The 22,666-nt window shown below is 39.2% G+C and overlaps 1 long non-coding RNA gene across 1 annotated transcript in view; it reads right to left on the reverse strand.

The window, feature by feature from the left end:
* LOC122549550 overlaps positions 1-4,041 on the reverse strand; it is a 50,332-nt gene extending 46,291 nt beyond the window's left edge. The window contains exon 1 of the long non-coding RNA XR_006311571.1: positions 4,009-4,041. This is a non-coding gene — a long non-coding RNA (uncharacterized LOC122549550). The remainder of the gene's footprint in view (positions 1-4,008) is intronic.
* Positions 4,042-22,666: the final 18,625 nt, after the last annotated feature.

The following is a 22,666-nucleotide window of genomic DNA, read 5'->3' on the forward strand; positions in this document are numbered from 1 at the left end:
TTCTGATGTCTATACATGTATCGTCCTTTTCCATTGTGAAGAATAATGAAATAAATTCATTGAGGTCTGTGGCCACGTCTTCCACATCTGCATATATATTACCTCTTTGGTCAGTAATGGACCTACTCTCTCTCAGTGATTTTTGTGTTCTTTATATATTTTTTTTAAAAATTGAAGTTTTTTTTATTCTATCCACCAGTGCTTTCACATCCTATCTCTTTGCTTCCCAAATTTCCTGTTTAAAATCTCCCCTGCATCTTTTATTCTTCTCTAGGGACTGTATTGAACACTCGGTATCTGCATTAAATCCTCCAAAAGTGACCTCTTTTCTTTAACTTAATCCAAAATGTTAATGCTCCTTGACATTTATGGTTCTCTGGTTTTTGTGCCACACTTTATCTTTGTGGGACACAGCCTGAAATAGTGTCATCTGCTGCTCACTATTTCCAGATGCTCTTCTACCTGCCCAGACTCAATTCCACATATTAGGTCCTGAACTATTACTTCCCCTTGTATGCACGGGGGTAAAATAATTTAACAATTTTGCTCCCTCCCTATCTTGCACATTAAAATTATTCCAGTTAACATTTGTGCAGTTAAAATCTGTTAGTACTAGTGCCTTATTATTCTTACACTTCTCTGAAATTTGCTTACATATATCATCCTCCATCTCTCCATGACTTTGAGGGGCTATTTTACACAGCCGAGACATGTTAGCCAATTTGTGTTTTTTTATGTCTACCTATATAGTCTCCTTTGACGATACTTCCAATGTACCAATCCTCCTCACTACTAATAATAGATTGCTAGATCAATATTGGCATACTCCCCTTCCTTTTATCCTTTTATATTGTGTTTCAATATATTCTGTTCTACTCAGATTCTGAAAATTCAGTTTAAGTGATTTGATAAGATCCTTTCACAGGTTTTCATAGACAATTCTAAACAGTTCTTGCTGATTAAGTACTTATGGTAGTGACAAATAGTCAGAAAACAAATGAATATTATTGAGGGATATAAAATTATGAGGGTCAAACATAAAGTGATCGGCAAGCGTCTTTTTTCCTAGGGTGGAGGAATTCAAAACTGGGGGCAAAATTTTAAGTGAGTGGAGAAAAATTTAAAACATGAGGAGCAAATGTTTTAAACAGCGAGTGGTTCTTGTGTGGGATGAGCTACCAGAGAAAGTGATGGATACAGATGCAGTTACACAGTTGAAACATATTTGGATAAGTTCATGAGTAGGAAAGGTTTGGAGGGATACGGGCCAAATACAAGCAGGTGGGATTAGTTTAGTTTGGGAATATGGTCGGCATGGACTAGCCTGCTTCTAATACTGTATGATTTTCTGACTCTGAGTAGAGCTATTGTTTTTTTATTGTGTATTTAATTCTCTCTTTTCTCTCGCTTAAAAGAAAGATCCTGAATTTAAACGGCTCATTCTCAGTGTTACAATGCATTAGCTAATATGAAGTGAGTGATCTCTGCGTCACCTGTCAAGACAGCAAGCAGTATTTCCATTCAATAAAAATGCTGCTTGCTAAATTCGTAAAAGTTGAATTAATTCTGCAAAGTATTAACAAATGAAATCTTACAGTCAATTCTTAACTTAGAATTTTGTCCAATCATGAATGCTTCTACTTTTAGTATCTGTACTGTCTTAAGGGTATTAATGCAAGCCAAGTTTGTATAACTGTGAATCAGGTATATCTCAGTTCTAATACAGCTCCTTTTAAACTATCATAATAATAAGCTTATGTCAAAATGAAGTGGCTAATTTGTGCTATATTATTGCTTGGCACTTTGGGCCTCCTAAGAACTGAGCTGTTGACAGCCAACATAGAAAATAAATTCCATTCCAATCAATGCCAAATCCCAGAAATGAAAATAAAGTGAGTTCACCCAATACCCCACCATGGCCATCATTTAAACTACTATATTAAAGGTGGGTTGTAGTGGATTTACAGGGAATATATTATATTCCTGACAAGGTTCAGCAAAAGGTTTACTGTAATCATGGAGTGGTGCCCCATTAAAAAGCCCAGCATGCAACTGAGCAAAATACCTGGATTTCATTATGTGTCCATAGGCCACAGTCACTCTTCATTGTAGAACCCTGGTCATAGGTTGTGTCTGGAGATGTTTGATAATGTCTAAACCAGTTTAGCTGCAACTAAGCAAAAGTGAGGACTGCAATTGCAGGAAACCAGAGTTTAGATCAGAGTGGTGCTGGAAAAGCACATCAGGTCAGGCAGCATCCGAGAAGCGGGAAAATCGACGTTTCGGGCAAAAGCCCTTCATCAGGCTATTCCTGATGAAGGGCTTTTGCCTTTAGCTGTAACTAAACCCACTAAAGACCTTTAAGCAGCCAGAATCCATGTACCTAATTTGTGTTACTGTGAGGCAGCACAAGAACATTAGAGATTACCCGTCTGATATGACATCAAATAAGCTAGAAAAAGAGGTGACAGATGCGGAGTTCTGTTTACCCTAGAGAGGATAGGCACTTGAAAGATGGTTTGCTTGCAAAATTCAGGACCTTTAATTGTCTAAGCCAGTTGAATTCATACACCTGAGGCACATTTGATAAAAGGCTGAAATATGAATATGACTTGAAAAATCAGAAGTAATTACTTCACACAGAGGATTATGAATGTTGTAGTGAATTTCCCAGGGAGATGATAAAGAAAATGGAATGATTATTTTAAAAACGGGAATTGTACAGTTGTCTGGTAACAATGTTATATCCAGAGGCCTGTGCAATCTGTTTATAAACTGTCATTGAATCACAGATTCATTATGGTGCAGAAAAGACCATTCAGCCCAACATCCCTGCACTGGCTTTTTGACCATTTTGCCTCTTTGTCAATCTCCAGCCTTTTCCCTAAATCGCTGCATAATGTTTCTACATCTAATGCCCTTTTGAGGGCTTTTATTCAATCCGTATCCACCATACTTCCAGGTGGCACATTCCAGACCCTAACTGTTCGTTATATGAAAATACTTTTTTTCTCATACTGCATTTGATTCTTTTGCCAAATAATTTTAATGGAAACCCTCCGATTCTCAATCTTTTTACAAATGGGAACATGTTCTCCCTATTCACTCTGTCCAGGCCTCTTATGATTTCGGAAACTCCCTTCTCTTTGGAAAACAGTCCCAACTTCTCTAATCTTGCCTCTGAGTCCTGCCCAGAACAAAACACAATATTCCAGCTGAGGTCTAAGTCATGCCCTATATACGTTCAGCATAACCTTCCAGATGTTGAATTCTATACCTCTATGAATGAAACCAGTAATACTGTATGATTTTTTAATTGTTCTCTTTTCTATCTTTAATGATTTAGGTACATACATATCCATGTCTCTCTGCCCTTTCATACTCTTTGGATTAATACACTTTACTTTATGCTCTCTACACAGTTGTATGAAAAATGGATCATCACATGCTTCTTCATATTGAAGTTCATCTGCCACCTGTCCGTCCACTCCACCAACACAGCAATATCTCTTTGATGTTCTGCACTGGCTTCTTCACATGTTACCATGCTCCAGCATTTTGGATATTGGCAGTCATCTGCCCATAACATCTATATTCGTTTGTTTGTAAGTGTCTGTCTGCATGTGTGTGCAGTTGTTTAAGAAGCAGGTAGACTTTAAGTTAGAGAGTTATAAATTCATAATTCACAGTTTTTTTTCACCTGTGTTTAGAAATAGTTTATTTGAACTAAATAGTAGTTTCTCATTAAGAATAGAAACATGCTAAGTGTTTTTGCTAACCTGAGTTCATCAGGCAGGAAAATTAAGGATTTTGAATAATTTTATTAAATCCTTAACTTCTGTGTTGATCACAGGAGTAGCATCAATATACTTTCCCAAGTGAATCAAAACAATATATATCAGGAAAAAAAAGAGGCTTCCAATACCAATCCCTGGGGAGTTCCACAACTAACATTTTTCCAGCCTGAAAAATACCAAAAACCATTACTCTCTGTTCCCTATTACTCACCCAGTATTCGTTTTATCCACATTTCGACTGTCCCTTTCTTCCATGAGTCATGATGTTTAGCAATGTAATAAAACCTTTTGGAAGTCCAAAAGCATCCCATTAACTGCAATTCTCATCAGCTGCCTATATTACCACTAAAAGAATTTGCATCATATTAGTTAGCCACAATTTTCTCTTAACAAGTCCATACTGATTTTTCCAAATTAACCTACACTTTTCCCTGAGCCTATTAATTCTATCCTCAATAACTGTTTCTTGACGTTTCCTCACTACCGTAATTAAATTGACTGGCCTGTATTTTTTGGATTTATCATGCCAATCTTCTGCTTCCTCCTCAATATCATTACACATTATTTCTATCCAAATAATCATCCAATACCCTCTTGAATGGCTCAATTGACTCTGTCTCTACCACATTTCCAGACAGTGTACTCTTACCCTAACAACGTTTTAAGTGATTTAAAAAAAATATATACGAACATCACTTCCTTTGCAAATCACTTTAAGTCAAAAGCACCTCACTTGCAAGTTGGATAGCTAGTCATTTAAATAATGTGACCCTTTTGCAGCTGAACACATACTTAATGGGAATGATTATTTGAGGGTGTTAATTGGACCTATGCAGTTCAAATTAGCAGAATGCTCCAGTGACACTATAGAATTGAATTTAATGGACTAAGTCGCATAAGCAGGTATTAGGATTGATGTCAAAAAAACTTGGAAGTAGGTTTTAAAGAGCATCCTTTGGAAAAAATGCAAATGGAAAGACAAAAAGATTTAGGGAGAGAATTGCAGAGCTTAGAGCCTTGGAAGTTGAAGGTACAGCCATAGAGTCATAGAGATGTACAGCACGGAAACAGACCATTCGGTCCAACCTGTCCATGCCGACCAGATATCCCAAACTAATCTAATTCCACCTGCCAGCACCCGGCCCATATCCCTCCAAACCCGTCCAATTCATTTACCCATCTAAATGCCTTTTAAATGACGCAATTGTGCCAGCCTCCACCACTTCCTCTGGCAGCTCATTCCATACACGTACTACCCTCTGTGTGAAAATGTTGCACCTTAGGTCTCTTTTATATCTTTCCCCTCTCACCCTGAACCTATGCCCTCTAGTTCTTGACTCCCCAACCCTGGGGAAAAGACTTTGTCTATTTATCCTAACATGCCTCTCGTGATTTTGTAAACCTCTATAAGGTCACCCCTCAACCTCTGACGCTCCAGGGAAAATAGCCCCAGGCTGTTCAGCCTCTCCCTATAGCTCAAATCCTCCAACCCTGGCAACATCCTTGTAAATCTTTTCTGAACCCTTTCAAGTTTCACAACATCTTTCCGATAGGATGGAGACCAGAATTGCACACAATATTCCAACAGTAGCCTAACCAATGTCCTGAACAGCCGCAACATGACCTCCCAACTCCTGTACTCAATACTCTGACTAACAAAGGAAAGCATACCAAACGCCTTCTTCACTATCCTATCTACCTGCGACTCCACTTTCAAGGAGCTATGAATCTTTACTCCAAGGTCTCTTTGTTCAGCAACACTCCCTAGAACCTTACCATTAAGTGTATAAGTCCTGCTAAGATTTGCTTTCCCAAAACGCAGCACCTCGCATTTATCTGAATTAAACTCCATCTACCACTTCTCAGCCCATTGGCCCATGTGGTCCAGATCCTGTTGTAATCAGAGGTAACCTTCTTCGCTGTCCACTACACCTTCAATTTCTCATCAATGATGAAATGATTAAAATTAAACAGCCAGAACTGAAACAAAAGTAAAAGCAAAATATTGGGGATGGTGGATATCTGAAATAATAACAAATGTTGGAGAAGCTTAGCTGGTCTGGCATCAGTTGTGGAGAGTGAATCAGAATTAATGCTTCAAGTCTAATATGACTCTTCTTCAGAAGTGAAGAGAGATTAGTGATCAGTTGTAAACACTTTGAAGGGCTGGAGAGTAGCAAGTGGAACAGAAGGGAAGGTCAAATAAAGATCAGAGGATGAATGAGATTAGGAATTAGGGATCTCCGGTGTCATAGAACAAAGGACAAAGGGCATAGGACTTGTTGTGGAGAAGTAAGATTAATCCAGAGTAAGTGTTGGCTACAGAATATATGTTAGATCTGCTGAAAGCAAAACCAACACCAGACACTGTTGTGAGGAAGCCAAAAATAAATGGTCTGAATTTATTGAACCCGATTTTGAGTCTAGAAGACTTTAAAATGCCTAAAATATAAGTGAATTGTTAATCTTCCAGGTTGTATTGGGTTTCACTGGAAAATTCTAGTAGACCATGATAGAATGCCTGCATCAAAAGCATGCTGACAAATTAGAAATAAGCCAGATATCTGGGAGGATTTGCAACTGGAAGAAATAGATAAGGAGGAGTAAAGTGATTCATTTGAAAACAAAGGTTTTTCTCTTTGAAAGCTAGAATGGTTTATTCTGCCGCAACTGTATCTGTAGATCTGCTACTTCCACAGACATGTGCCTGCATTGTTGTCTTTTGATGGATTTTATCTATATGAACATCTCGATGAGCATACACATTCTTGGTTATTAGGTTTCTACACTGCACTCTTGAAATTGTTGTCTTCATCTAAGGTTAACTCACCCTCACTCTCAGTTAGTCTTGTAAGCCCTGTATTTGTGTCTAATATACATTACATCAATTACGGCTCTCTATAGTATTTCCAATATTTTCATCTTTGATTCTTGACAAGATATGACTGTCGATGTCACAGTAATATCGTTGTATCATTAACACATTAATTTTTCATTACACTACAGGATTCTCTCAGGAGTTTGTTTTCACAGGTCAAGTCAGGAAGACAACGCACACGCTGAAAAAATAACAAAATGACACTCTTGCATTTTAAACAATTTAACATTAACCCACTTCTTTGGTGGACGCCATTATAAAGATGTGAAACAAGGTCTAAACTGTTCCAAATTACCAAGGGATTTTATTAATTGCTTCTATAGAAAATATTAGAACTGTACAAAATGGCAGAACAATGCTGGGATTGAAACATTTGAACTACAGAAGCCCAGATGGATTTTGAAGTTAGGATTAATGTTGTTTAGGTAGAAGTTAGGGTTATGTCCTTATTCAGAAAACGGAGATAGCAGAGTAAATGAAGCAATGCTGCAAATGGGAAAATAGTGAGGAAGCAGTGGTAAACTATTGGGAAAACATATAATTCTAATTAGAGCTGATCTTCACAGACCTGTTCAGCTTTTCTAGCAATTTTTGTTTTTGTTTCTGTTGGACCATAGTTGACATGTGACTTCTGATTTTGTCCATCCCAGTCCAACATCAGCACCTCTGCATCATTATATAATCAGGCAGCCAGATCTGCCAGATTTAATATAAATTCCTTAGTTCTCAATTCTATCTTTCTAAACATAAAATGGCTTGTTTTTGTAATTGCACTGCTAACTCTGGACCAACTTTGAGCAACTGATGTATTTGTACCATGAGATGCCTTTGTTTTTTGACCTCACCTACATTGGCAGTTTCCAATTAGGTGACATCCTCTTCTTCCTCCCAAAATATACAACCTCCTACTTATCAGCTTTGAACATCATTTGAAAGAAATTGTATTTTTTAGGATTCAGTATGTTTGTCCTCTGTATAGAAGATTATTTAACAAGGTGTCGCTGCAGTGGATCTGTGGAAATTTTTTCATAACTCATGCCTATCTTAGAACTGAGAAGCCAATTAGAGAACAAACAAAACCCAGGAAGGATTATGAGCAAGAAAATTTGAATAGACAGTTCAGTAGAATTTTGGGAAGGGAAGTTGTTTGAGGGTGCTTAAGGGCAGTGGATTTGCAAATGTATTTTCATAAGAATGAATGTTGAAAGATTCAGTCTTTGTATTTTGATTTTAACTACAAGAAGGTTATATCTGATTCTTGTGTGAAAGGTTAGATTCAAGTAAATTACTTAAAGGAAATAGCAAAAATTAAATCGAAGTGCTCACAATTTTAAGAAAGTACTACAGCTTTTAATTGATTGTGACTAATGATCTACAAAATATTTTGAGGGAAGTGACAGTTGATTAGAGGATCACATCTGCAATGATGCCTTTTGAAGGAGAAGATTCTAAATAATAACCAAGTAACTGATAGGTGTTATTAAAGAATTTGCAAATGATCTTGTAGACGTTAAAATTTGATGGCGAATGCTTGTATTAAGAAAATAAAAGTAGCATTAAAAATCTTAGAAGCATGGAAAGCAAGAGCAGCAGAAGGTCATTTGGTCCTTCAAGCCTGCTCAGCCATTTAATATGATTAGGACTGATCATCCAACGTATGTTACTGTTTTCCTTCCATATCCTGTGAGTCCTTTAGCCAAGGGATATATTCAATTCCCTCCTGAAATCACACAATGTTTTGGCCTCAATCACTTTCTGTGATGTGTAAGTTAATTTCATCACTCACCAATCTCTGGGTGAAGAAATTTCTCCCCATCTCAGTTCTAAATGAGTTACACCATATCCTTAGACTCTGACCCTTGGTTCTGGAATGTCCTGCCATCTTGGACATCGTTCCTACATCTGCCCACCGATTCAAACTCTCCTCATGAGTCAATAGCAGCATCCCAGGAATCAGTCTAGATAATGTTTGGTGGACTCCCTCTACAGCAGTAACATCTTTCCTCAGATAAGGAGACCAAATATTCCAGGTGTGGTCTTACTAATACTCTGTACAATAGCAGCAAAGTATCTCTGCTCCTGTACTCAAATTCTCTCACTATGAAGGTCAACATACCATCTGCCTTTTTAATCACCCACTGCACCTGCATGCATATCTTCAGTCATTGATGTACCAGGCCACAGAAGTCTTCTTCCATATTTATCGTGTTTTTCTCAGGCAATGCCCTAGTGGTATTATCACTAGACTATTAATCAAGAAACTCAACTAATTTTCTGGGGATTCATGTTCAAATCCTGCCATGGTAGAAAGAATATGGAATTAAGAGTCTAATAATTACTATTGTTGATTTTTGGAAAAACTAATCTGGTTCACTAATGTCTTTTAGGGAAGGAAATCTGTCATCCTTACTTGATCTGTCCTATATGTGAATCTAGACACACAGCAATATGGTTGACCCTTAACTGCTCCTGGGCAATTAAGGATGAGCAGTAAATTCTGGCCAAGCCAGAGATGAATAAATAAAGGAAAAAAAAGTCCTCTTTTTCAATTTCTAGCCATTGAGATAATAATCTTGCACCTCCTTTTCTCTAGCAGAATGAAATACTTCACATATATCCACATTATACTTTATCTGTGATGCAGTTACCACTCACTCAACTTGCTCAAATCACACAGAGGTATATCTGCATCATCATCGCAGTTGACATTCCCAACCGGCTTTGTGTTATCTGCAATCTGACGATATTACATTTAGTTCCCTCATCTAAATCATCAGTAAATTGTAAGTAGCTGGAGTCCTAGCACTGATCCTTGCAGTACCCCATTAATCACTGCCTGCCATTCAGAAAAAAGATATTCCTACTCTTTGGATTCCTATGTGCTAACCAGTTTTCTATCCCATTTAACACACTACTCCAATTCCATGGCAATTTAATTTCACATCTATTATTGGGACTTTGTTGATTGCCTTCTGAAAGTAGAAATAACATCCAATGATTTCACCTTAAACCCAGTTACATCCTCAAAGAATTCCCATAGATTTGCCAAGTATAATTTCCATTTTGTAAAACTATTCTGATTCTGTCCAATCTGACACAGTTTTCTAAGTACCTAGGTTTCTCTATTGTTTGTTTTAATCAAATCAAGATTCACATACTATGATGGTCATTCTGAAGTGGGATTGGTGATTAATCAGTTAGTGAAAGTTGGATCAATTTGAAGTAAGTCAGAAAATTACGCATGGTGGAAACTTCCGGCCCTACCTAAGTTGAAGACAACTGATGTCTTTCAAAAAGCTTTTAATTAAATACCTTACTCAGAATTGTGTTCTAAATTTAAGGCCTGTTGTGTCAAAGAAAGGGTAGTAAATTGATTGATAAATTAGCTGAAGTGTTAAGAGTTGCTTTTAAACAAGGCAGGTGAGGTTCCATAGAGTTTGATGTTAGGTTTTGCCCCTTTTCATTGAGTTCATTCATGGTCTGAAGCAGATTTGATTAGGATGTAATATTAAATTGTACAGTAAAATCAGCAGCTTAGAAGAACAAAATAGATTACAACTGGATTTGAAGAGAGTGGAATTGAGAAGTGGTACAATTATTGGTCTTGAACAGTTACGCACAAAGTACAGAATATAGACTTTGGCTTGATTGTATTACAAAGGCTAGATTTTGGATTCATGTTATGATTCATCTGCCAATTAAGCTCCAGCAAAAATTTATAAAGTCCAGCTTAAAGATGAGTCAAAATCCTTGCACTCTCCATAACAACAGTTTGGGTGTACCCACACAACATGGACTGCAGCAGTTCAAGAATTCAGCGCTGAAAAATGTGTTGCTGGAAAAGCGCAGCAGGTCAGGCAGCATCCAAGGAGCAGGAGAATCAAGGTTTCGGGCATAAGCCCTTCTTCAAAGTTCAAGAATTCAGCCCACCTCCTTCTTCTCAAGGGCAATAACGAATGAGCAGTAAATGCTGGCCGAACTAATGATGCATCATTTCACAAATCTATAGGAAACAATATACACAACAGGGACATAAGGAAACTTATAAAGGTATTGCCATAAACCAATCATTCAAATTCAGTATGAGAAAAGAGGAAGCCATATCCAAAATGACAGGAACATGGCTGATATTGCCTGGACTATTCAGTATAAAAGCTGAAAATGTGTTGCTGGAAAAGCGCAGCAGGTCAGGCAGCATCCAAGGAACAGGAGAATCGATGTTTCAGGCATAAGCCCTTCTTCAGGAAATCAGTATAAAAGCAGAACACAATAATATGATTCTGTAAAGCTTTAATGGACTTCCCTATTAACAGGAAGGCTATCGGCTGATTGTATTTTCTAACCGAGCATAAGAGGAGCAATATTCCAAATGTAGCCATATCTTAACAACCTTGTCAACCTGAGTGGCAATTTTCAAGGATCTATGTACCTGGACACTGAGATCTTTCTGCTCATCTACATTACCAAGAATCTTACCATTAGCCCATTCCTGTTACTCCTTCCAAAGTGAATCACCTCCCACTTTTTTTTTAGATTACTTACAGTGTGGAAACAGGCCCTTCGTCCCAACAAGTCCACACCGACCCGCCAGAGCACACCCACCCAGGCCCATTCCCCTACGTTTACCCTTGCACCTAACACTACGGGCAATTTAACATGGCCAATTCACCTAACCTGCACATTTTTGGACTGTGGGAGGAAACCGGAGCACCCGGAAGAAACCAACGCAGACACGGGGAGAATGTGCAAACTCCACACAGTCAGTCGCCTGAGGCGGGAATTGAACCTGGGTCTCTGGTGCTGTGAGGCAGCAGTGCTAACCACTGTGCCACCATGCCGCCCTATTCAGCATTAAACTCCATTTTCCACCTCTCAGCCCAGCTCTGCAGCTTATCTATATCTCTCTACAACGTACAACATCTTTTGTCACTATCCACTGCTCTACCGACCTTAGGGTCATCCACAAATTTACTAACCCATCCTTTCATGCCCTCATCCAGGTTATTTATAAAAATGACAAACAACAGTGGACCCAAAACAGATCCTGGTGGTATCCCACTAGTAACTGAACTTCAGGATGAATATTTCCCATCAACCATCACCCTCTGTCTTCTTTCAGCTGACCAATTTCTGATTCAAACTGCTAAATCACCCTCAAACGCATGCCTCCATATTTTGTGCAATAGCCTACCAGGGGAACTTTATCAAACACCTTACAGAATTCCATATACACCACGTCAACTGCTTTACCCTCATCCACCTGTTTGGCCACCTTCTTAAATAACTCAATAATGTTTGTGAGGTAAGACTTACCCTCCACAAACCCTATCCCTAATCAACTTATTCCTTTTTAGCTGATTATAAATCCTATCTCTTATAACCCTTTCCAACACTTTAACCACAACTGATGAAAGGTTCACATGTCTATAATTTCCAGGGTTGCCTCTACTCCCCTTCTTGACCAAGGGAACAACATTTGCTATCCTCTCGTCTTCTGGCACTATTCATGTAGACAATGACGACATAAAAATCAAAGCCAAAGGCTCGGCAATCTACTCCCTGGCTTCCCAAAGAATCCTAGGATAAATCCTATCTGGCCCAGGGGACTTATCTATTTTAAGGGAACAACATTTGCTATCCTCTCGTCTTTTGGCACTATTCATGTAGACAATGACGACATAAAAATCAAAGCCAAAGGCTCGGCAATCTACTCCCTGGCTTCCCAAAGAATCCTAGGATAAATCCTATCTGGCCCAGGGGACTTATCTATTTTTACACTTTCCAGAATTGCTAACACCTCCACCGTATGCACCTCAATTCCATCTAGTCTAGCAGCCTGTCTCTCAGTATTTTCCTCGATGACATTGCCTTTTTCTAGTGTGAATACTGACAAAAGGTATTCATTTAGCACTTCCCCTATCTCTTCTGACTCCACACACAACTTCCCACGACTATGCTTGATTGGCTCTAATCTTACTCTAGTCACTCTTTTATTGCTAATATGGCTTAGAAAGCCTTAGCGTTTTCCTTGATCCTATCTGCCAACAACTTCTCATGTCCCTTCCTGGCTCTTCTTAGCTCTCTCTTTAGGTCTTTCCTGGCTAACTTGTAACTCTCAAGCACCCTAATTGAGCCATCATATCTCATCCTAACATAAGCCTTCTTCCTTAGTAAACCACGGCTCCATTTCTTGACAACATTAGATTAGATTAGATTACATTACAGTATGGAAACAGGCCCTTCAGCCCAACAAGTCCACACCGACCCGCCGAAGCGCAACCCACCCATACCCCTACATTTACCCCTATACCTAACACTACGCGCAATTTAGCATGGCCAATTCACCTGACCTGCACATCTTTGGACTGTGGGAGGAAACCGGAGCACCCGGAGGAAACCCACGCAGACACGGGGGGAACGTGCAAATTCCACACAGTCAGTCGCCTGAGGCGGGAATTGAACCCGGGTCTCTGGCGCTGTGAGGCAACAGTGCTAACCGCTGTGCCACCGTGCCATCTTCCCTCTCTCACCGAAACATTCTTATCAAGGACCCGTAGTAGCTGGTCCTTGAATAAGCTCCACACTTCAACTGTGCCCGTCCCCTGCAGTTTCCTTCCCCATCCTATGCATCATAATTCTTGCCTAATCGCCTGTAATTGCCTTTCCCCCAGCTATAACTTTTGCCCTGCGGTATATACACCTACCCCTTTCCATCACTCAAGTTAACATAAATGAATTGTGGTCACTACCACCAAAGTACACACCTACCTCCCAATCTAACACCTGGCTGAGTTCATTACCCAATGCCAAATCTAATGTGGCCTTGCCCCTTGTTGGCCTGTCTACATACTGTGTCAGGAAACCCTCCTACACACATTGGACAAAACCTGACCCATCTAAAGTACTTGAACTATAGTATTCCCAGTCAATATTTGGCAAGTTAAAGATCCTCATAACAACTACCCATATCACACAGAGACACAGCAGTGGGGTTTAGTCCAAGATGGGAACAAAGTACAGGTTTCAGGAAGGGGTCAATGGGCTGAGGAGTGGCAGATGAAGTTTAATTTAGATAAATGTGAGGTGTTGGATTTTGGTACAACAAACGGTGCAGGATATATTCACTTAAAAGTAGGGCCTTGGACCTGCTGTAGAACAGAGAGACCTAGGGGTCTTCATTGCTCAGACCTCTGACTATAGGAGTTTGGATGTTGCGTTGTGATTGTACAGAATGTTGGTGGAGTACTCTTGTGGAGTATTGTGTCCAGTTTTGGTTGACCTGTCACAGGAGGATATTATTAAGCTAGAGAGGGTTCAGAAAAGATTTACCAGGTTGTTGCTGGGAATTGTGGGTTTGAAGAGAGGCTGGATAGGCTGGGATATTTTTCACTGGAGGATAAAAGGTTGAGGGTTGACTTTATTGAGATTTACAAAATTATGAGTATAGATAAGGTGAATGGCTGGTGTCTTTTTCCTTCGGGTTGGGGATTACAAGATAAGGGGACAAATTTCTTTTAAGGTGAGAGGAGAAATATTTTTAAAAAGTCATGAGAGGCAACTTTTTTTTTACACAAAATAGTTCATGAGTGGAATGAATTTGCAAAGGAAGTGGTGGATATGGATATGATTACAACGTTTAAAAGATATTTGGAAAAGTACATGAATAAAAACTTTTTGGAAGGATATAGGTCAGGTGTTGGCAGGTAGGACTAGTTTGGTTTGGGATTATTGTCAATATAGACTGTTTGGACTGAACAGTCTGTTTCCTTGCTGTTTGACTCTATCACGGTATGACTCTATGACCTGGGAACTTAAGGAGTGGTGAGATGGATGTAATAGGTGCACTCGAGAGTGTGGTGCTATAAAAGCACAACAGATCAGGCAGCATCTGAGGAGCAGGAGAATTGATGAAACATCTCAACTCAAATCTCCAGCATCTGCAGTCCTCACGTTTGTGTAATAGGTACACTGCCATTTTTGGAATACGTGAAAAACACCTTGTTTCAGAATTCAAGTATGGTACTGCCTCTTTGGCTTACAATATGTAAATATCTGACAAATCCTCATTGAGTTAGAGTGCTACCTCAAAATCCTTTCTGGGTGAGCTCTCCCAACATTGGTTCAATAAATGATTATTAATCTGTACCTTGAGGCCCCTGATTATTTCTTTAAATAATGTGCCACAACAGTTTCTCAACATATGTGAAAAGGAAAACATGAGCTAGGACAAATGTGGAATCATTTTTGGAAAGAGACAGGAAAATTTGCCTTGGAGAATAGGGATATTATGGACAAACTAAACAATTCATTTGTATCCTTCTTTGCAGAAGATGATGCAGAAACTATGACAGAAATATTAGGCAATAAAAGGACTTGTGAAACTGAGGAATTGAAAAATAATTAGTATTGGTAAATAGGTGGTACTCGATGAATTAACAGTATTGAAGCTTGGAAAATCCTTTGGGTCAGATGAGCTTTGACCAAACTGTTGAAGGAGCTGGTAAAGAAATTATGGTTCTTTCAAAATTCTGTAGATTCAGGAAAGGTTCCTGCAGTCTGAAAAACAGCAAATGTAACTGTACTTTTTTCAAGAAGGGAGAAAGATGGAGAGTGAAGACTTACAGTCCTGTTAGTTTGATGTCAGTCTTGGGAAAATGTTGCAGTCTATTGTAAAGGATGTGAAAATAAAGATTAATTGAGCAGAGTCAATGTAGATTTATGAAAGGGAAATCGTGTTTGTCAAATCTATTGTATATTTCTGAGACTGTTATAACAGAATAAATAAAGAAGATAAAGTAGATGAAGACTTTTGTTAGAGTCCACACATGAAGCTAGAAAACATAAATAGTGCACGTAAGATTGGGGGTAATATGCTAATATGGATTGTGAATTGAATAATCAAAATCAGAGAGTAGGGATAAATGGGTAATTCTTGGAATGACAGGCTATTCCTAGTGGGGTACCTTAAGGATTAATGATAGGGCTACAGCTGTTCACAATCCATACAAATGGTTTGGACATGGAGAACAGTTATAATATTCTCATATTTGTCGATGATGCAAAATTCGGGGAAACTGTGAGAAAACTTCAACAATACTTGGACAGGCTAAGTGAATGGGCTAGAATGTTGCAGATGGAATATAACACAACTAATTGTGTAGTTGTCTATTTTGGTGGATCAAGTAGACAGGAAAAGACATCTTAAACAGTGAGAGTTGAGAAGTGCTGTTGTCTGAAAAGGATATGTGTGCCTTTCTGCTTGAGTCACTAAAAGCTAGCATACTGGTGCAACATTGGTCTTCATTGCAAGGGGAATTGTGTACAGATGTAAAGATGTCTTGCTGCAATTGTATAAATCCTTGTTGAAAATGCCCCTGGATTATTTTAGTCTTCTTGCTGAAGGAATAAAGGAGGGGCGCATAGTAAACAGTACAATTGAAGTTCATGAGGTTAATCTGTGGAATAATGAGATTTTGTTATGAGGAGAGATCGCATACACTAGGTCTGAGTCATAGAGTCATAGAGTCCCACATCACGGAAACAGTCCCTTTGGCCCAAACTGGTCCATGCCGATCAAAATGTCCATCCATGCTAATCCCATTTCCTTGCATTTGGCCCATATCCTTCTAAACCTTTCCTATCTATGTATTTTCCAAATGCCTTTTAAATGTTGTTAATGTACCCTCCTCAACCACTTCTGCTGCCAGTCATTCCATGAGTACCACCCTCTGTGTAAAAACATTGTCCCTCAGGTTCCCTTTTATTCTTTCCCCTCTAACCTTAATCTGATGCACATGTTGTTAATGTACCCTCCTCAACCACTTCTGCTGCCAGTCATTCCATATGAGTACCACCCTCTGTGTAAAAACGTTTTCCCTCAGGTTCCCTTTTATTCTTTCCTCTCTAACCTTAATCTGATGCACTCTGGTCCTTGATTCCCCAACCCTGGGAAAAAGATCAAGTGTATTCACTATATCCATGCCTTTCATGATCTTATACATTTTTATAAGACTCCCCCCTCAGTTTCCTACACTATAAAGAGGAGAGTCCTAGCTTGTCCAACCTCTCCCTATAACTCAGACTGCTGAGTCCTGCCAACATCCTTATAAATTTCATCTGCACTCTTTTCAGTTTAATAACATCCTTCCTATAGCAAAAACTGAATACAATACTCCAAGTGTGGCCTCATCAACGTCTTGTACAACTGCAACATGCCAAAAACTTTCTTTGCTGTCCTGTCTACCTGTGACTCCAATTTCAGTGAACCGTGCACCTGAACACTAAGGTTCCACTACATTCCTTAAGGTCCCACCATTCACCATGAAACTCCTACCTTGATTTGACTTGCCAAAATGCAAGACCTCACACTTAACTGTATTAAACTCCATTTGCCATTTCTTGGTCCACTTCCCCAGCTGATCAAGGTCCTGCTGCAACTTCTGATAACATTCCTCACTGTCCACAATACCATCTATTTTAGTGTCATCTGCAAACTTGAGAGAGTCAAAGTTTGAGACATGATCTCATTGAATCGGTCCACTTCCCCAGCTGATCAAGGTCCTGCTGCAACTTCTGATCACATTCCTCACTGTCCACAATACCATCTATTTTAGTGTCATCTGCAAACTTGAGAGAGTCAAAGTTTGAGACATGATCTCATTGAAGCAAGCTAAATTCTTGCAGGATATGATTTCTAATCATTTTAAGTGTGATGTTGCTTTAAAAAGCTCAAAAGATAACTAACATGCAATGAGATAAGTAACTAGATGTCATCACATGGCCAGGAACTAGAGGCACTCTGCACCATAGTACTTCAGGCAGAAGGTATATCTAGAGATTATTCACTGCTCTCTGTACTAGTTGAGCCAGAGATTTTCAATTAAACAGAATCATTTGTGTTAGGTAACATTGGTGAGTAGGTGTAAAAGAGCTGGCTCATTAAGCACTTGTGATGTCTGGAGCACCGTGAGAAATGATGGCCAAAAATGAATGCTTCCACTAGAATTGACTTCCCACTGATCCTATAACGCCACTAAAGCATGTCATCAAGATGATGTCAGTATCCAATTTGCCTCATTGATAACCGTCTAGAATAGTTCAGATCTGGAGATTAGAGATTATGATTTTATCCTATCCATTTGGAATCAAGCTGCGTGGACAGTTAAATACCTCTGGTGTTTACTTCATTTGAACTGTCAAAGACCTGAACTGCTAAGATTTTCACATTGAAGGCACACCACCTTCCCAAAGGCTTTTAAGTATGTGAGTCAAATTGCAATTATGGCACTGGGACTTGTGGGCAATTTTTCTAGCTAGGCCTGGGTAGAAAAGGTATGTGAGTTTTCTTTGTATACTCCAACAAAGGTAGAACAAACCCAAAGGTTAAGTTTATAAATTTTGAAAACAGTATTCGGCCATAGCACTGAAAACTGTGTTCCAAAGCTTGATATTATCCGAACCAAGCTTTTTCCATTGGAGCTACAATGCTGGCATCGATTTGTGGCACATCTTTAATTAGCACGAATACAGTAAAGCACAAATTTTTAAATATATACGTTCTTCAATGATAAAATCCTTAACTAGAATTCTATTGTCATCAAAATTTTTGATTAACTTTCAGTTATTCATTGACTTAGCTAACAAAACCAGTTGCAGGACTTGACTTTTTTGCTTTCATTTGGAACTCTAGCTCTAATAGTTGAAACACCTGCAGAACCAGTTGCCCCTCAGGTTCCCTTTCATTCTTTCCCCTCTAACCTTAAACTGATGCCCGCTAGTCCTCGAATCTCCAACCCTGGGAAAAAGACTATCATTGCCTATCATGATCTTATACATTTTTATAAGATTCCACACCCCCCCCCCCCCTCAGTTTCCTACACTGTAAAGAGAAGAGTCCTAGCTTTCTGCAAGCTTACCTATGTAATTTACAAATAAATAAAGATTTTCTTAGAAATGCACACACATTTGTTTTTGCTTTCTGTTTCTCAGAAACATTGACAGTGATTTGTAATGAAGTCCCACTCATCATAGGAAAATAATATGAAACTTTGGTCATATTAGTCTAATCCCAGTTGATGTTATTATGGACAGGTCAGGTCCCAGACAGAAACTTGGCTTGATAGATCATATTTTTATTCTTTTTGGGTTTAACAAAGTGGTCTCTCACTGAAACATTAGCATGCAATGCTGCTGATTTTGCTTTAACGATAGAATGGAATTCAACAACTTTTAAGCTACCTGTCAAGTCCCTGAAGAACCCTATATGCTTCAATGAGATTACATTCTTTTCTTCTAAATTCGAATGAATAGAGTTGGATCTACCATTCATCCTGTTCAACCTATGCTTATAAAATAATCTCTCTAACCCAGGGATCATTGGTATGGAGGGCTAATTCACTTAGTGCTGTTCTCCTTCATCTTCTCCTTTATGGTTTTCCTTTTCAGATAAGTAAAAACAATGACTGCAGATGCTGGAAACCAGATTCTGGATTAGTGGTGCTGGAAGAGCACAGCAGTTGAACTGCTGTGCTTTTCAGATAATAGCCAATTTCCCTCTAGAATGCCTCAATTGCATCCGACTCCAACACATTCTTAGGTAGAGTCATAGAAATGTACAGCACGGAAACAGACCCTTCGGTCCAACCCGTCCATGCCGACCAGATATCCCAACCTAATCTAGTCCCACTTACCAGCACCTGGTCCATATGCCTCCAAACCCTTCTTATTAATATACCCATCCAGATGCCTTTTAAATGTTGTAATTGTACCGGCCTCCACCACTTCCTCTGGCAGCTCATTCCATACACGCACCACCCTCTGTGTGAAAAGGTTGCCCCAAGGTCTCATTTATATCTTTCCCCTCTCCCCCATAACCTATGTCCTCTAGTTTGGGACCCCAACCCACCCCAGGGAAAAGACCTTGTCTATTTACCCTATCCACGATTTTACAAACCTTCATAAGGTCATCCCTCAGCCTCTGATGCTCGGGAGGGAAAACAGCCTCAGCCTATTCAACCTCTACTTATATCTCAAATCCTCCATCTCTAGCAACATCCTTGTAAATCTTTTCTGAACCCTTTCAAGCTTCACAACTTCCTTCTGATAGGAAGGAGACCAGAATTGCACACAATATTCCAAAAGTGACTTAACCAACATCCTGTACAACCGCAACATGACCTCCTAATTCTTATACTCAATGCTCTGACCAATACATTGCACATTGCAGATCCTAAACATACCCACTTTGTGAAAAGGTTGTTATCTCAAGTCTTCTTTGCCTCTTTTCTCACTTATCTTAAATCTGCTTGTTGATCGACAGATTTTCCCCATCTACTCCGTTCAGGCCCCACATGGTTTTGAATTCCTCTGTCAAAACTCCCCTCAACCTTTTCCTGCCCAAGGAAATCAATCCCAACCTCTCCACTCATTCAACTTAACTACAGTTTCTCATTCCTGGGATCACTCAGTTAAATTGTCCAATGTTAAAGTAGCAGTCGCAGCAATAATCACAGAGTTAGTGTGGCAATGTGCCTCTGTTCTTAAAGGTCCTTCAGTACTTCTCCCACTGCCCACTTGTTCAGTCAGGCCAGCCCTCACACAGTCGACAGCTTGTTAGCTCCATAAAGATGCTGGAATGAGTCTACCACACTGTTCCTCACTTCTCATTATTGATATTCCACCGGAGCTCAGCATTTACCAGAATGAAAGCAAAAATAAGATGAAAGTAAAATTGGAGTTGTTTTCAATGTAATAGCAAAGTAAAATTAGATGTAAGAGAGACAGCCAAAAAGTAAATAGTAGAAAATTGACCCTTAAGATTCTCTCATATTTTTTAAATTGTCTTCCAACACTGTTGTTGCCATGGTGCAAATCTGCAAATGCATAAGACCTCTTCACTATCAATGCCCAAACCCACACATGCAACATTATATTAAGATGTCAAGCAATTTTGTGACCAAGAATGCACAAAACTAGACCATTCTGGACATGCAATCAAGAATACACTTCTCTTTTCCAAACCTGTTTCTGATAAGCCAGTCAGTTATAACCTTGGGAGTACAGTGAACAGAAGTAGATCTGCCATGTTAAAAAAGACCTCTAGATGCTGTAAATCAGAAAAAAAAGAACAGAAATTGCTAGAAAAGCTCAGCAGGTCTGGAGAGAAATCAGAGTTAATGTTTTGTGTCCAGTAATCCTTCTTCAGAACTAATTGTAGCTAGAAACAGATTTTTATATATCTAAAGACAGGTCTGCTGAAGGGGGTTGGAGTAAATGTTAGGTAAAGGAGGGGAGTTGGAACCCAAATGAGAGAGAGAGGGAGAAAGAGAACAGTTGGGCAGAAAATGAAATGGATAAAAGTCAGTCTTGGAGCTGCTAACTGGGACCATTTCCTCTCGGACATGTTGGTCTACATGTTCTCCACTCCCAACACCTCACCCCAACCCCTATGGAACTTCCCCACGCAATGCAGAAGGTATAACACCTGCCTGTTTGTTTCATCCCTCGTCACTATCCTAGACCTCAGACACACCTTCCAGTGAAGCAGCAATTTATCTGCACTTCATTCAATCTAGTGTACTGTATTGGCTGCTCACAATATGGTCTCCACTACACTGGGGAGACAAAGCACAAACTGGAGGCTTGCTTTGCAGAACACTTACATTCTGTCCGCAGAAATGACCCTGAGCTTGCCACTTCAACATACCACCATCTTCCCTGGCCAACATTTCTGTATCCAGTTTGAAGCAGTACTCCAGCAAAGCTCAGTAAAAGCTGGAAGAACAGCACCTAATTTTCCACTTGGGTACCTAGCAGCCTTCAGGGATCAATATCAAGTTCCATCATTTTAAGACCTGAGCACCTTCTTCCATGTCCTTAACCCAACCCCGACACACCCAGTCCCTGTCATCACATGGGCTGCTACCACAAACAATTCATTAGCAGCCACAAATGGTCCCCATTAGCAACTATTGACTCTCTTAGGCTGACCTTTCCCCATTCCTTTACCTGACCAACTGAGTTTTTCTCTCTCTCTGGGCTCCATCGTCATTATCGTTTACTCCTCCTCCCCCTCTCCACATCCCATCTTCAGTATATAGACCAACCTTTTCCTAGCTACTAACAGTTCTGAAGAATGGTTACTGGACCCAAAACGTTAACTCTGCTTTCTCTCCAAATGCTGCCAGACCTGCTGAGTTTTTCCAGCAATTTCCACATTTGCCATGTTATGCGATCCCTGCTTAAAAAATAAAGGGTTTCACATTTACAACATGGATAAGGCAACTTCTTTTTTTCTCTGTCAAGCTGTTGAAAATCTTTGGAAGTCTCTGCCTCAAAAGAAGTGGAAGTAGAGTTGTTGAGTATTATTTAAGGCAGAGGTAGATGCATTTTTTACAAGTAAGGGGGTAAAAGGTTAATAGGGAAGGTGTGTTTAAAGTTACAATGAGACCTGTCAAGATCCTGTTGAATAAAATAATAGACTTAAGGGGCTGAATGGTCTATTCCTGCTCCAATATCATGTATTCAGAAACACAACTGCAAAGCTAATAGCTGTATAAGTACCAATGAAGCTGTTAAGTGAACTAGACTCAAGTTCATTAATTTATAATCACATACTTAACGTTTTTATATTGTTCTTAAAAATGGAAAATGATTCAAATGGATAATTTTGAAAGCAATATTATGATGGTACCGTGAAAGTATTGAGAATAAACTGCATATAAATTAGTTAACTTGATTGCATTTTTCTTAACACGAGATTTGATAATTTCAGTAATGATAAAACTCAAATCCACATTTATTATTATTAGTTGTCATTTAAGACCATTTCTCATTATTGTATAATCATTACAATGGTCACTCTGGGCATAGATTACATGGCCAAAAATGATAGAATATCTTGTCCTTTTATTTGAACTGTCAGCACTGACATTTATTAACTTTAAGTAGAACTCATTGAGAGACTGTCAGAAAATAATTACAGCCACAAAAA

This window comes from Chiloscyllium plagiosum, chromosome 4 (genome assembly GCF_004010195.1).
Source record: "Chiloscyllium plagiosum isolate BGI_BamShark_2017 chromosome 4, ASM401019v2, whole genome shotgun sequence".
Classification (NCBI taxonomy): Eukaryota; Metazoa; Chordata; class Chondrichthyes; order Orectolobiformes; family Hemiscylliidae; genus Chiloscyllium; species Chiloscyllium plagiosum.